Source organism: Eptatretus burgeri, chromosome 7 (assembly GCF_056783735.1).
Source record: "Eptatretus burgeri isolate ZD-2024b chromosome 7, Ebu_testis_v1, whole genome shotgun sequence".
Lineage (NCBI taxonomy): Eukaryota > Metazoa > Chordata > Myxini > Myxiniformes > Myxinidae > Eptatretus > Eptatretus burgeri.
The window spans coordinates 83608917-83625397 of record NC_140967.1 but is presented as its reverse complement, the minus strand read 5'-3'; the positions used below and the strand labels follow the sequence as shown (position 1 = coordinate 83625397).

General features: G+C 41.6%; 1 protein-coding gene across 31 annotated transcripts in view; it reads right to left on the bottom strand.

Moving 5' to 3' along the window:
* The window catches only part of LOC147023651 (neurexin-1-like), a 1116838-nt gene that overhangs the window by 1001163 nt on the left and 99194 nt on the right, over positions 1 to 16481 (bottom strand). For 15 of the 31 annotated variants that reach the window (XM_085889294.1, XM_085889314.1, XM_085889298.1 and 12 more), the window contains exon 1: positions 11457 to 11976. The exons of 1 other annotated variant lie outside the window; for it this stretch is intronic. The gene's annotated coding sequence lies outside the window, so the exon portion shown is untranslated. Of the gene's footprint in view, positions 1 to 11456; positions 11980 to 16481 lie in introns of those variants that run through there. 15 more of the 31 variants (XM_085889318.1, XM_085889299.1, XM_085889320.1 and 12 more) reach the window with 5 other exon arrangements.

Below are 16481 nucleotides of genomic sequence, written 5' to 3'. Positions count from 1 at the left end.
AAGGTGTCATCATAATATCGCCACTAATGGAAATTGCCTATACCATAATCTCCGAAACTAGGCAAGCTGTTTGAATTTTGTTTGTGGGAATCAAGCCGGGCATTAGCACAGATAATTTATCGCAAACCTGATACATCACAATGATGTCATATTCGTTTTTATGACGTCATCATTAAGAGGACGAGGATCTTAGCTCATTTGAGCTTGTCTGAAGAGGATGGGGAAGGAAAAGCTAAAGGAGAAGCATAATAATAATCAAGCAGTGTCTCTGTCTCTGTCTCTGTCTATCAGAAAGGACCATCTGTCAAACCTTCCCATCCACTATCTTCACAATCCTCTTGAAGAATTTCAATCATTCACACTCCTGGGTCTCACTTTCAGCAGCCATGATCTCTCTTGAGCAAACCATATTTCAACATTGGCCTCCAAAGCCAGCCGCCAACTGGGCATCCTCCATCGTACAAAGTCCTTCCTTGGCATACCTGAACTCCCAAAGACTTGCAAGGCCTTCATGTGCAGATTGATAGAGTGCTGCTCTCCACTCTGGGCTGGCATCTTGCCTCATACCTTGCTCAGATTGAAACTTTGCTAACCAAGGCCTTCAGAATAATTGGAACTTCCAGCACTGAAGCTGAGTTCATGGCCCTATCACTTTCCCATCACAGACAGGTCGGTGGTGTCTCTGTCTCCCACAGTCTCCTTTCTGCTCTTGCACCCTCTACCCTCACCATGCTTCGTCCTCCCAAGGTATTTGCAGGGTACACGCAGTTCACCAGCAATTCCCCCTTCTTGTGAAACTCCCAAAATCCAGGATCACTGATCACCTCCACTCATTCGTTCCTCTTTTCTCACCTGTGCAACCCATCTCCGCATTCTCTTCAATATCATTCTTCCCTCCAAGTCTTTAAGACAACTGTTCATCACCTTCTCAGATAAGCTTTTAACCTGGAGAAATCACCCCCCCACCCCTTCACCCTCTCTCATTCTGAAAGTACCGAATGGCAAACCCTCCCATCTACTTTCTCAACAACCCTCTTGAATAAATCACCTCAAACCCTTGGCATCACTCTCAGCCATGATCTCTCCTGGGCAAACCAAATTTCAAAGTAGGCCTCCAAAGTCAGATGCCGACTGGGGATCCTCCACCATGCAAAGTCCTTCCTTGGCATACCTGAACTCCAATCCACCTAGAAGGCTGATAACACTGAACAACAACATTTTTTTACTGGAGATGTGTAAAGTGATTTAGACTAATTTGGGTACGCTGATTTCAAAAATCATAACCGTTTTGCTGTATCACGTCAGGATTTTCAGTAACAGAAATATTCCCATTGCCTAGAAGTCAGGATTTCAATGAAATTTACAAAAATTCATTTATTTCATCATGAATGCTTCAAAATTATAGAAATTACAGAAAAACTCCACTAGAATGTAATTAAAAATGCTTTAGGCATTTGGCTTTGCGTTTGTGCTGCTCTGTGTCAGTTTCATGATGCAGGAACCAGCAGAAATCGCCCATCATGTTCGGGTTGTGCCGCCCTTGGTAACGCGTCTCCATGAGTGAAATCTCTTGGTGGAATCGCTCGCCGTGCTCGTCCGAGACTGCTCCCAAGTTGTCAGGGAAGAAGTTCAGGTGCTGGTGTAGGAAATGGATTTTCAGGGACATCCTGGAGCCAAGTTTCCTGAAGGACTCCAGCAGCTGCTGCACTATTTCTTCATAGTTGTCCGCACGCTCGTTCCCCAAGAAGTTGTCCGTCACAGCTTTGAAGCTCCTCCACGCTGCCAGCTCTTTGGGGTTTAGAGTTGTCGGAAAAGTTTCGTCCTTCATAATCTGTCGGATTTGCGGTCCAACAAAGACACCAGCCTTGATCTTGGCCTCCGACAAGGTGTTGCCAAACTTTTCCTTGAGGTATAAAAACCCACGCCCATTCAGATCCATTGCCCGTACAAAACTTTTCATCAAGCCGAGCTTTATGTGGAGTGGTGGAAGGAAAACCTTGGCTGGGTCGACAAGGGCGACATGCTTCACGTTGTGTCGACCAGGTACATGCTCTTTTCGCTCTTCCCAATCTTTCTTCGTCCAGTGATTCTTGTCGTCTCTGCTATCCCAGAGACAAAGGAAGCACATGTATTTCGTGTAGCCTGACTGCAGCCCTAACAACAGTGCCACCACTTTCAAGTCTCCGCAGATGTGCCAGTTGAAGTCATTGTACTTGATGGAATCAAGCAGCTGCCGCATAGTCTCATAGGTCTCTGTCATGCCGAACGCGTGAGCCAGTGGGACTGATGGTTTCTCGTTGCCATTGTGGAGCAAAACAGCCTTCAAGCTGTTCTTCCCCGAGTCGATGAAGAGGCGCCAGTCTGCAGGATCGTGATCACACCCAAGTTCTTTCAACAGACCGTTGATGTCACTGCAGAATGTCATCGTGTCTTCCATCTCAAAGAACTCAGCCATGTCTCTGTGACGTGCTCTGAACAAGGATATCTTGGTGTTAGGTTCAAGTAGATTCCACTGCTGCAGCCTTGATCCAAGCAGCTCTGCCTTCGCCTTTGACAGCGAGAGATCTCTTACAAGATCATTTAAGTCTCCCTGGTTCAGAAGGTGTGATTCTTGAGTGTCGGGTTCAAAAGGTTCATCATCACCATCCTCTTCACCACTGCTTACAGCTATGTTCTGATCAGCTGGAGGTGTTGGAACGGGGTTCTCGTCATCATGAGGCACAGGTTTACGAGCAGAGACACAGTCAGCGTACTTGATGTGACCTTTATTCTTCTTGTTGAAGCCGGCGATGCTTGTGCAGCAGAAATAACAATCATCATGATGATTCTGCGGCTCACGCCATATCATGGGCACCGCAAATGGCATGCTCGCGCGCTTGCCCACCAATTTCATTGAAATCCTGACTTCTAGGCAATGGGAATATTTCTGTTCCTGAAAATCCTGACGTGATACAGCAAAACGGTTATGATTTTTGAAATCAGCGTACCCAAATTAGTCTTAATCACTTTACACATCTCCAGTAAAAAAAAAAAACTTGAAATTTGTTGTTCAGTGTCATCTGTATGCTTGATAGAGTACTGCGCACTTCTCTGGGATGGCTCCCCTGTCTCACACCTTGCTCAGCTTGATGTCAAAGAAAGCAAGGCTTTCAAGATCATTGAAATCTCTCAGAATGAAGCTGAGTCTATGGGCCTATCACTTCACCATCACCGACAGGTCGGTAGTAGGGATCGGCGATATATCGATTTACCGGTTATATCGGAATAATTTTTCCAGTTGATACATTGAATGATATTGTAAATTTTAATATTCCGAAAAATGTGGGATCCGTATATTTTATCTTTCAGTTTTGGGAGTAATGTCCGAAGAGTAAAGTTGGGGTTGTGGGCAATGCAGACACCGTGGTGCTGGAGCAGGCGACTGGCAATTTCAGATGCTGTTTTGATGTAGGGTACTGTGACTGTCTTTGTGGGCTTTGTTGTTACGTCCTGAATCTGGTCTTATTTTTCACTGGCATTTTTGATTATCTGTCAGAGATAGTGGTTGAACAGTAGCACTTGGCAGACTCTTCGGATTTTGCAGCATCGATCTGCCCAACTACCACAATGGGACTTAGCATGGTTCAGTAGTGTTTTTGCACAGCTCATCTTGTGACACAATGGGTAGCCACTGTTGTAGTTCAGTATCTCGTCTGTGTGTGTGGGTTTGCAGTATAATGTTTAGCCTATTTGGCCATCTGATATCTAGGAATGCCAGTGAGCCTTCTTTTCCAACCTCACAAGTGAATTAGAGCTTGGGTGACAGTTTACGTGGGTGGTGAAGCTTTTGAGTTTTTTGGCTTTTATGATCACAAATGTATCGTCTACGTACCGTAGCCATAGCTTGGGCCTGTGCTCATCAATTAAGGTGGCATCCTCAAAAGTTTGCATGATGAGCTATGCTATGAGGCCTGAGATTGGTGGTGTCATTGGTGTTCCCTGTCGTTGGTGATACACTTCCGTTGAAGGTGAAGTATGACAAGTACATGCACAGACTCACGAGGGGCATGATCTGGGCAGAACCGAGTTTGCTGTTCTCTGCTAGCTTTTTGTCTTTGTTGATACAACTACACAAGGTTTCAGTCGTTAGCATGTGGGAAGCAATGTGAACAATGAGGTGATGGCATAGGAGACCATTAAATAGTCTTCCTGCAGGTGGATATCCTTGATTCTCATGTGGAAATCATTTGTGATGCAGATAGTGCACAGTGAGTTGTGGGACAGGTGTTTCAAGCATTGGAATAGGTGCTTGAATACATTGTATGTTGGTCCTCCTCTGAGTCAATGACATCACAACTGAATTTTGAAATGTAAACCGTTTTCAGAATTGCTCTGAGGACGGAAGCTGGACAGCTCCCAAAACGTCAGGCCCAAGAAAAGGTTTTTTTTTTCCTTTTAAAGCGCAGTGTGCTTTCTCTCTAATTGAGTGATTCCTGAGCTGTACATTTTTCAGCATATTCGTATGTATGTGCCTTCAGAAAGTATCCAGACCCCTTGACTTTTTCACATTTTGTTGTGTTACAGCCCGAATCTAAAATGGAGAAGAGAACTGAGACAAGATAGCTCAAAGGCCAGTGCACGACATCTGCACCATCCTGTCGATTGAATAAATAGTACTAAATATCAGTGGATGCCACTTATCTCGTAAAGTCGATGTTGTGCCGTTTTTATTATGCCATACTGATAACAATAAAAAGATCATTCCATCAGAAATGACTGGATTGAGTTGCAATGAACACGAAGATGCTCAGAGGTGGTCCCACTCCTCTTTTAGTTGCAATGTGAAATTTGTTTCATTGGCAACTGTGCATCAATATTTAACAAGGCTTTGAAGCAAAGTTTGAGAATGTTGAATAATGACTATCTCTTCCAAAATTGGATGAAGACTGAATTATCAAGTCATCTGGCAGCACGTCAAAATTTTGCAGCATATCTCATAGCAGACTTAAAAGCTGCATCAAAGCTGTTCGTTTATATTTTTCCATGAGCGTCCTCCAACAGAAATTGGACAGCAGCAATATCGAAGGTACAGACAATGAATAAACTCCAAAATAGGCTAAAGGTTATTTTCTCTATGGTGCTTAATTTTTTTATTTTGACACTGACAAAATATAAATAAAAGCAATACTGACAGAATTTAAAGTAAGTTAGGATAGTTACAGTGGGAACTACATGCAATAAACTTTAAAGGGTGATATGATGTTAAAAAGTTTGGAAAAATGCCAATTGGTCCGAATGACGATGGTTTAAAAAAACTACTAATGTTGATGATGCCAAAAAATATGCAAAGGAACATTTAGCATCGAAGCAGGATGCGGAACTTCAAATACCATGAGGAAATTTGCAGTGACGTGCTGATGTAACTTTTACAGATAGAGTTAGCAGCATTGTAATATGTGGCCTTGCCACAATGACAAAATAATGATAGCATTTGCTATTTTTGACACAGAACTACATATACACATATAAATGGTAAGAACCCCCTAACAGTGAATAGTAAACACCAGCCATTGCTGCACTTTTTGGAACCAACAAGCGTCGTCTGCCAAAGAAACACATTGTCTCTATTGCCTTACGATAGCAACATTTAGAAGACACTTTTGCAGTTGGTAACCACAACGGCACTCGATAGAGGACATATCAGCGCCAGGCTGAACAGTTTGTGTTTTGTATCCAAATGATAGGACGGATCTGAATCTGGACCTTAACCAAAATCAAATCGGCTTGTTCTTGTCAAAAAACCAACTCATCCACATAGTTTTGTCAGAACTCGTAAACAACTTTTTGAAACATCATGGGATATATAATTTTTGGTCCCATCTCTCAATGGTGAAGAATCACTTAAAAAAAAATATGAAATGCCATTATCTGGATCAGGATCCAGATCTTCACCAAAACCTAATCAATTCATTCGCATCACACACCCAAACTGTCCACCAAATTTCGTCCGAATCAATCCACACCTTTGTGAGATATCCTGCTGGCTGAAAGACAGACAGACAGACAGGGGTGAAAACATAACCAATGCCCACCTTTGGTGGCACAGGCGATATAGATGATTTATAATCTGTTCTCCAACCTACAGCAACACCGAGACAGCAACGTCATCATGTTGTACTAGACTGACCCGAGAGGGTATCTTGCAGCATGAATCAACCCTTTTGGGTGGAAATTGTTGAAAATACACAACCAAAGAAAATATCACAGTGCAGACATGGTTCACCCTGATGCAGACATGCACAATGCTTAAAAGTCTCTGCTTGAGCTGAACATCCATCGAGTAATTGATGAATAGTAAGATATGGGTGAAGCATATGTGTCGCTGTACAATTTTCTTTGCTTGCGACATTTTGAACTATTGCCCACAAGTCTTGATTCATGCTGAGACATGCCCCCTTGGGGGTCACAATGTGACAGTGACGTCTCTGTGTTGCTTTAGAATGGAATATATACATATATATATATATATATATATATATATATATATATATATATATATATATATATATATATATATTGCACCCTCCAGGTGAAACACTGGGATGATAATTTTATTGCTGGATCAAGATTCAAACCCATCCAAGACAGCTCAGAAGCCAGTGTGCATAAAGGTATCCTGCTCTCTTCAAAGTACTGCTATCCTTTGCAGGATACTCCAAGGTATCCTACCAGCCCATACAGTATATACACACAATTTCATTTTACACTTAAAACAGCAAAAAGGAAATGTAACATGAAGCAAAGATTCTTCTTTTCCTTCTCTGTCCTGAAGAAGGGGTGCTGTCCAATGAGAGCAATCTTCTGCCCTGCCTTGACCACAATACTCCTCCAATTCCCTCTGTCCTCAGCCAACCACCCTCACCTTATTGATATCCTTCTTCACACAATATTCCCATCTCAACCACAATCTACCTCTTTTCCTCCTACCTTGCTCTCTCAATCTATCCACTCTCTTTGCCATTCTCTCTTCCTCCATCCGCACCACGTAACAAGCCCATTTCAGCCGGCTTTTTACCAATCTCCCTATCAAGCTCATCTGCACACAAATCACCTCCCTCAGTTCCTTCATCCTCCTTCTATCCATCTCATTAATCCAACAATCCTCCTCATCCAGTTGTTCTCGCAGACGTACAGCCTCTGTTGTCTGTCAGTGCCACCATTTTGATACTGTAAAGGTAGGCCGGCATTCCACGTGATACCAGAACTTTCCCTTTCAATTTCCTTGAGATTTTTCTGTCTATCATCATTCCCACCACCCCCCTCCATGCATTCTCAGCCACCTGCACCCATCCTGTGGACCTCTGTATCTGACGAACAGTAGCGTACAAAAGTATGAGTTCAGTTGAATTGAATTTATGAATTGAGACGTGATAACAAAATAAATCATTGTAATATGAGGGCTTAGAGGATGGCCTCGAGGTACGCACTCTCACCTCTAAACTGTCTAGCCTGGGTTCGGATCCTGTCCCAGCTATAAACTGTCATCCTGGGGTTTCACATGCAGGGTGATTAATTAATGTATGCATTTGCCATCCCTCAAATGGACATGAAATGGGAATCCCACTTGCCAGCATTCGTTGGTGGATGTTAAAGATCCCACGATATCCTTCACGAAGAGTAGGTGAGCTATCGCCGACACCATTGCCAAGTTCCAAATTCCTGCCCTAACCTCCAAAGGACATTGATTGCATCAGCGGCACAACTGCGCCTTCAGCCAATGATGCTACCCCGCAGCCATGTGCTGCATATGAACAACAAACTATTATAATATGAAACCAATTACTCAAATGCATCACAAAAGGTATATTGTTGCGTTGTACTTGTGTGTACATTACGAACACTGGTTTTTTCCTCATGAGCGGAGAGGTTTATGCATTTGGGGCTTCTCTGGATCACAATGCTTACAAGAATTGCAATGATGAGATCACTTATAGTTCCTCAGATGTAGTAAGCCAGCCTTCCATTCCCATCACTTGGAAGGCTGAGGAACTGCTTTTGCATGACGAGAATTAATACTTTTGCGCTGCAAGAATGATGATGCTGCCACAGAAGCTGCACGTTGGAGGGAAAAAAAATAAAATAAAAATCCCAATTTGTGTGGAGAAAAATAAAGGTCAAAATTTTTTTTAACCTAAGTTATTGTGTGGGGGGGAAAAAAAATAATCAAAATAACCTCAATTCTTTTGGTGGGGTTTGGGGTGGCTAATTTGTGTGGAAAAGATGAATAAAACATAAAGAGCCCAATTAGTGTGGAATAAAGTAAAAATTAAAATAAAAAGCTTTGTGTACAAAATAAAAAAACAATTAGTGGAGAAAAAGTTAAAAAAATAAAAAGCCCAATTTGTAAGGAAAAATAAAAATAAAAAGCCCAATTTGTATGGGGGGGGGAAATAAAAAGCTCAACTTGTATGGAGAAAAAGAAGTTGAAAAATAAAAAGCCCAATTTGTAGGGGAATTTTTTTCTTAGCTCAATTCGTGTGGAGAAAAAGAAGTTAAAAAATAAAAAGCCGAATTTATGTGGAGAAAAAAACAACAACAATTATTGGAGTAGTTAAAAAATAAAAAGGCCAATTTGTCTGGAGAAAAAAAACAAACAACAATTAGTGGAGAGAAAGAAAAAATAAAAATAAAAAGCTCAATTAGTTTGGAATTTTTTTTTTAAGCTCAATTTGTGTGGAGAAAAAGAAGTTAGAAAAGAAAAATCCTAATTTGTGTGGAGAATAAAAAAAGAACAATTAATTATTGGAGTAAAGTTAAAAAAATAAAAAGGCCAATTTGTAGAGAGAAAGTTAAAAAAAATAACTAGAGTAATTCGACTGCACGCAGTTGACGGGTATGCCTAGGTTCTCCCGCACAAACACTTGAGTATTGACATATTTGACCCTTGACCTTTATCATATCTGGCCCAAAATCTAATCAGTTAATTGCCCTGTCTAACTTTACCTTTATGCCAAGTTCGATGAAATTCTGTCCAATATTTGAGTTAGGGCGTAAACAGTAAAATTTCAGAATTTGATCTTGACTTTTATCACATCTGGCCCAAAATCTAATCAATTAATTGCCCTGTCTTACTTTACCTTTTTACCAAGTTTGATGAAATTCTACAATTTGCTTCTTGAGTTATTGCGTAAACGAAAATCCGGACAGACAGACAACCCAGAAACATAATGCCTCCGGTACCCTTGGTGCGGAGGCATAAAAAGGCCAATTTGTGTGGAGAACAAAAAGAGATTAGTGGAGAAAAAATAAAAAAATAAAAAGCCCAACTTGTATTTAAAAAAAATAATAAAAAGCTCAATTTGTTTGAAAAAATAATAAAATCTTAATTTGTGTGGAGAAAAAGAAGTTAAAAAAGTAAAAAGGCCAATTTGTATGGAATTGTTTTTTTTAAGCTCAATTCATGTGAACAAAAAGAAGTTAAAAAAATAAAAAGCCTAATTTGTGTGGAGAAAAAAAAAAAAAACATAAAACAATTAGTGGAGTAAAGTTAAAAAAATAAAAAGCCCAATTGTGTGGAGAGAAAAAAAACAATTAGTGGAGAAAGAGTTTAAAAAATAAAAAGCCAAATTTGCATGGAAAAATAAAAATAAAAACCTCAATTTGTATGGAAATTATTTTTTTAAGTTCAATTTGTGTGGACAAAAAGAAGTTGAAAAATAAAAAGCCAATTTGAATGCGGAATTTTTGTTAAAAGCTCAATTAGTGCGGAGAAAACGAAGTTAAAAAATAAAGTCTAATTTGTGTGGAGAAAAAAAAATACTGGAGAAAAAGTAAAAAAATAAAAAGACCAACTTGTATTATTAAAAAAAAGCTCAATTTGTTTGGAGAAAAAACAATCAATTAGTGGAGAAAAGGTAAAAAAAAAAAGAGAGCCCAATTTATAAAGAAAAAGAAAAAAAATAGTGGAGAAAAAGTTAAAAAATAAAAAGCCCAATTTGTCTGGAAATAAAAAATAAAATATACCATCAGAGATGGGGAATCCCCCGCCATTGAATGAAAAAGGTCATATATATTCCAGATAATGAGGGAGGTGAATTGGAAACAAGACACCATGTGGTCATCATCTCAAAAAAGTTCCCCAGGGGTGAGGAATGTAGTAACCAAAAATAATTGAAATCAGATAAGCGATTTTCCACTTATTACAAAAAACATTTTTTTCAAGATGGCCGCCCCAGTCGGCCATCTTGGATCCGGCCACGCCCAAAATCAATAGGATTCTTCCTTTTCAGGTGGTACATGCATGACCAAAATTTCAAATCAATATGGCGAACAGTTTATGAGTTATCGCACTCACAGCTATAAATGTTGACGCCCGGACGGACGAACGGACGGCCGGACGACCTGGGTGACAACAATATCCCCCTTCCGCCACGCGGTGGGGGATAAAAAGCTCAATTCATGTGGAGAAAAATAAATTAAAAAAAACAAAAAGCCCAATTTGTGAGGAGAAAAAATAAAAAAATTAAATAAAAAGCTCAATTGATGGAGAAAAGTTTAAAAATAAAATATAAAGCTCTCTTCATTGAAAAAAAGTTGAAAAATAAAAAGCCCAATTTGTGTGGAGAAAAAAAATATTCGTGGAGAAAAAGTTTTAAAAAAAAGCAAAAAGGCCAATTTGTATGGAATTTTTTTTTTAAGCTCAATTCATGTGGAGAAAAAAAAACCTCAATTTGTGTGGAGAAATCTATAAAAAAAAACATGAAAGAAAAACAATTTGTGCAGAGGAAAAAATAAAGGTCAGGGGGTATAATAAAATTATAAAATAAAGGGGGGGGGGAGATTGGCTAATTAGTGTGTGGAGAAGATAAAACATGGAGGTGGAAAAGAAAAGATAAAATAAAACGTAAAAATCCCAATTCGTGTGGAGAGAAAAATAAAATACGACAAAACAAATAAAAGGCCGATTCGTATGGAGGGAAAAATGAATGAATAAGAAACAACACGGTCACTACGTGTGGAGAAAAACGAGTTAATTTTCCGCACCTTGTCCAGCGTCGGGAATAGAGCCGTTTAAAACGCAGAGACGAACAGAGAACATGTGAAGTGTAGATGCGATCAGGAAGGCATCTTTATGATATTAAATGTCTGCGTAATCGCGCCATCGCGAGAGCGCGCCGAAGGACACGAAGGCCGTCTCAGGAGGAGGAAAATAAACTGTGCCGGAGCGCGTGGGTTATCGGTACCGGGACGCTCCCAAGTTGTCCCAAGACCCATCCCGTTATCGTTTTGAGGGACGAGCACGGATGGGCGAGATAAAGGCGGTGTTTGCACGGGGCTGTCCGCGCGTGTCATCGCCGCTTGACCATCTCACGATGAGACGCGGACAGATTTCCCTGGGAGGAGGCTTGGAAACCTCAGGTGCTCGTTCGGGCTTTCTCAGACACGACAGAAGCAATCCGGCTCGATCGGCTGCTCACCTGCGTGATGCTTGTCGCCGCTGCGGCTGAGCGACGGAGTGGCTCCAACCGCTGAGAATTGGCTCTCCCAAAATCCATCCGATGCTCAGGGCTCTGCGTGAGGAAAAACGTCCGCCCAGGCTCCCTCTGTCACGGCAATGAACCTGAGGCGAACCGTCCTCTCGTGACAATTTCGCTCCACCCGATTTGGCTCTGAGGTACCAGCTGCCACCTATCACCAGGATATGCTCACGACCGTCACCACCGAAGACATCCCTTCCTTCACTGACCTCTTGCAATTAACTCTCTCCACCCTTCGTTTCCTTGCGAACTAAAATATTCATTTTTCACCTCACAGGAAACCGCTCGATTCTTGACGTATGGAGTTTTAGATCGGAATCCAGAAAGACGAACGCACAAATATGCCTGACAATCGGCCGTCCGAGCGGAGGGAGCAGCGGACGAGGCACCACAACCGCTCCGATTGTTGGCGGCTCTTCCTGCCCCTCCCCTTCTACCTCCACCTCCTTTCACGCGCGCGCGCGCGCGCGCGCCTCTCAGGCTGACGTCACACTAACAGGAACAGCTGCACACGGTCATCTTCGTCTCGAGATCCGCTCTTCCTCTGCGCCATTCATTATTCATACGGCATTGGAGAGGAAGAGCCGTGTGCGAGCTTCGCCTTGCAAGGTCACTGGGTAGAGGCACTGGGAAAGTTTAAACGAAGCAGGTTGATCGCCTCTAATACACCTACACGGTCGCACCTGCATGGCGGACACGAAGCTGTAAGCACATATATATATATATATATATATATATATATATATATATATATATATATATATATATATATATATATATATATATATATATATATATATATATATATATATATATATATATATATATATCATTGCACACGTTCGATGCGCACCCAATGGATTTCATTTATTTCGAGATTCGAGCCAATGGATTTCATTTATTCAATTTCTGCACAGCAAGACACCGACCGCACTGAAAGGGGCTTTGCCGCCAGATGGCGATGGGGTAGAAAGATTAGCAACGGAATTAGACGTGTTTTTCAAAATTATTGATATAATAACGAATAACGCGTTGAACATTACTCATTAAGACAAAGTAGTTCGCAAACCAAAATATCTTGTGCGCCAATGTGCTGTGTTGTCCGAATGCCAATGTTTGGTACATTACTCCACCACCTACAGGGTTTCGTTTCGCGGAATCATTATGGATTTCCACCCTGTGTACTGTGAAGAAAACAGCACCATTTGATATGCGATGTGTGGGGAGTTTCATCCAAAAAAAAAACAAAAAACGTTTAAGCAGCTGCACTGTGTGAACGCACGACAAATGGTGATAAAAAGAACAACAAAAATACTGGGAAGCTTCAACGGAAATGAAATAAGGCTCCGAATTTCACTCATATACGATAACATAATCTTAATAGTTACCTCCACCTCCGAAGGTGGATGGAGGTTAAGTTTTCACCACTATTTGTCTGTATGTCTGTCTGTCTGTCTGTGAGCAGGATATCTCAAAATGTTACGGACAGATTCGGATGAAACTTGGTGGATGAGTTGGGTCGGTGACAAGAACAAGCCGATTAGATTTTGGTTAAGATTCGGATGCAGATCTGAACTATAGTGGGGCAGCTTAGCTAAATATAGCATAACAATTGTGCATTTTGCAAAAATGGCAGCCATTTTCCACTGCCATCAAAAATTTTGAGATGGCCCAATATCCAAATCTGTTCATAATATGATAGGCTACTAGTGTGCCAAATTTGGTGCTTTCCAAACAAAATGCACAATTGTTATGCTAAGTTACCCCTCTACTATCAGTAAGATACAAAACGTAAGCTATTCAGCCTGGTGGAGGTATGTATTTGCCGTACCTAATGCCGTTCAAGTTACCCCATGCACGCGAAGCGAAAAGCGGGATGAAGCAATTGGTGCATGTCTGCCCATCTTTTATGATCGAGGAACAACTTATTTAAATTGAATACTATATTTTGAACATGAATATGAAAACAATTCTTTTGTTCTTCCATACCTTGGCTCAGAATTCATCCGGATCGCATATGTGCAGAGAGGAGTGAGATAATATTTTTACTCTGTCTACCTGCCTGGCAGTCAAACTAAATTGAAAACCATTCCAAACAGGAAACTTACTGCTTTTAAGGATGTCATAATGGACACATACAACAGGCACAAACAAATATAGAACTAACGTGTTAGATAGAGTGATGTAATAGACGCTGGGAAAATGGCGGTAAAACCCAGAATTTATTTATTTATACACTTATAAACCTCTTTAAACCTTTATTGAAATTGAATTATATGCTTGAAGACTATATAAACCAAATCGCCTTCATCATACTGACAGGAACCATGAGGAGGAGGAGATTGAGACCATACTCTGCGCAGAGCGTTGGTGCTGCCGAAGCAGTCTCCTTGGCTATTGGGTACAATCCTGGATGGGTCGTCACTCCGACACAGTATACCAGCATGCTGACACTCATTTTGCCGACCTCAGAAGGATGACAGGTCGAGTTAACCCCACCTGGTATTAATTCAACAGCTGAGTGGGATTTTAACTCAGGACCCAAGGATCTAAAGCCCACCACCCCGAACCATTAAGCCAACAGCAGGCATAAGAACCATGCCATATATCGATATGTAGCATGACAGGGCATAGCATGTGTATTGGGGTAAATAAGAGGCTGCCATAATGGCTATGCACCATGCTGATTGCCGCTGTGTTCGATGGTGATCAAGAAAGCCTCCATCTCCTCAATCTTGACTCAACATCGTTTTATTACAGTTTATAAGGGAGATTTGTGTATAAAGACTGCTTCAGGAGCATTAAACTTTTAATGGTCTTTAAAATCATCATTTTATTTAAATTGGAGTATGTTCATGGGTTTCCCTTTCACTGATTGGTTCTGTCGCGGTGAATTTATGGAGGCAAGATTTTCGAATAAAAAAAAAGGTCAATGCGCTCGAATAATCATGGGTTGGGCTGTCAGCATAATAACCCCTCAAACCGCCAAACATCAACATCATCACCATCATCTCCATCAACTCGTCTTTATCGTCGTCATTATCAACATTGCCATCGCATTATTGGATCAAGTTTATCATCATTATTATTAAAGGTAAGTTTCATGATCTTAATAACTCAACAAAATAAACTTTGGATAGTTTCATACAGGTAAGTAAACCTGGTGTTGGCTTAATGGTTAAGTTGGCCAGTTGAAGATCTGAAGTTCTTAGTGGATCGAGTTCAGCCCCTCTCATTCCGTTAAATAATACCAGGTGGGTTACCTCAGTCTGTCATCCTTTAGAGGGCTGCAAAATGAGTACCATCTCACTGCAAACAGGGAACACCGCATCAGCGGCATGCCCACGCTCCAAGAAATAACGCAACCAGCAGCCATGGGCTGCATACGAAATAACAACTACAAAAGCCACTTTATAACTGCTGGCAATGATGACCAGGCATCAAGACGTCCCGTTTTAATAATAACTAACGCGACACTTTATAACTGCGGGCAATGATGACCGGTTTCCACGTTGTCCCACTTTGATACAAATGCCAAAACCAGAATTGAAGGCCAAGCTGGAGGCAGACTTGGAAAAACAATGGGTATGGGGAAGTATGAGGAGCAGGAAAGGCTGCATATGGTGGACAAGATGGATACAGAAAGAAACTCTCAGGAGGGAAAACTAGAAATTTGGAAGGAGAGAGATTAGGGAAGGGGCTAACAAGGGTAGAAAAGATCATGGTTTTTGATTGGGGAACAATCAGAGATGGTGGTGAAAAGCTAGCTTGAAGACCCGGAGGGAAGAATGACATTGGAGAGAATGTGGAAGTTGGTTCCACAGGTGGGAAAAAATAAACGGAACGAATGAGTGGAGGTGAGCAGTGATCCTGGATTTAGGTGATCCAGTGATCCTGGATGGACCAATTGGGGCAGAGGACGAGCAAGATACATTGGCAGGGAAGTTTGCCATCACCAAATCCAAAAGGAAAGATTTGCCATTGGGAGAATCCAAGTGGGAAAATGCACAGATTGAGTCAGTCACATGGAGTCACAGAAGTCTTTTGCAGAAGTGCCATGGTTGGTGAGTGAGGTACCAACACTGAGCCAATTAGCATGGTCATAATTTAAATCACCACATATGAGAAAGAGAAATTTAAGATGGGTGTTTGTAGCATGTGGCAGAGTAGCGCTTCGCTGCGTATACTTTCCACCAGTCCTCCACAGGCCTCTGTCTGGCCATCCCTCAGAAAGATTCCTGGCCCATCACCACCTCTTTGAGATGCTGATCAACCTGCTGTAACCATGTGCCATGTGTCATCCCATTGGCCTCCTCCACTCCCAAGGCTCCCTCGTTGAGAGAATCTGGTGAGCAGGATCAGCATCAGGAAAACAGGCCACATGTTCTTATGCAACTCGAGCTGATGCTCACGGACTAAACAGGAAACAATCTCATCTGAGTCTCTCAGCAACCGCTCGTTCAGCACAAGGTCTGACCAGCGATAGCCAAGGATTCTCCGAAGAGACCTGGTACCTTATGAGTTAAGTCTCTGTCTCAGATCCTTGGTCAGAGTCCAAGTCTCACATCCGTAGAGCAAGACTGGAAGCACCAAGGACATAAAAACTCAGACTTTCGTCCTTGTTCAAAGTTACCGACAGAGACACACCCCATGATCCAGTTAACACATGACTCTCCAGGCCCGACCCAGACATCTATTCACCTTTGGCTCAAAACAAACGGAGACACGAATATCACTGCCCAAGGTAAGTGAATCTCTCCGAGACCTCAACATCCTCACCACAAACAGGTACAGACAAGATTGCAGCATCCAACATGTCATTGAAAGCATAGATCTTAGTTTTAACCTAGTAAACTAGTAATCCCAGCAGCTCCAACTCCTAATTCAGTGCCTCACAGGCCCCTGTAAGGATATCCTGCATCTCTGTAAAGATGACTGCATCATCAGTGAAATCAAGTTCAGAGA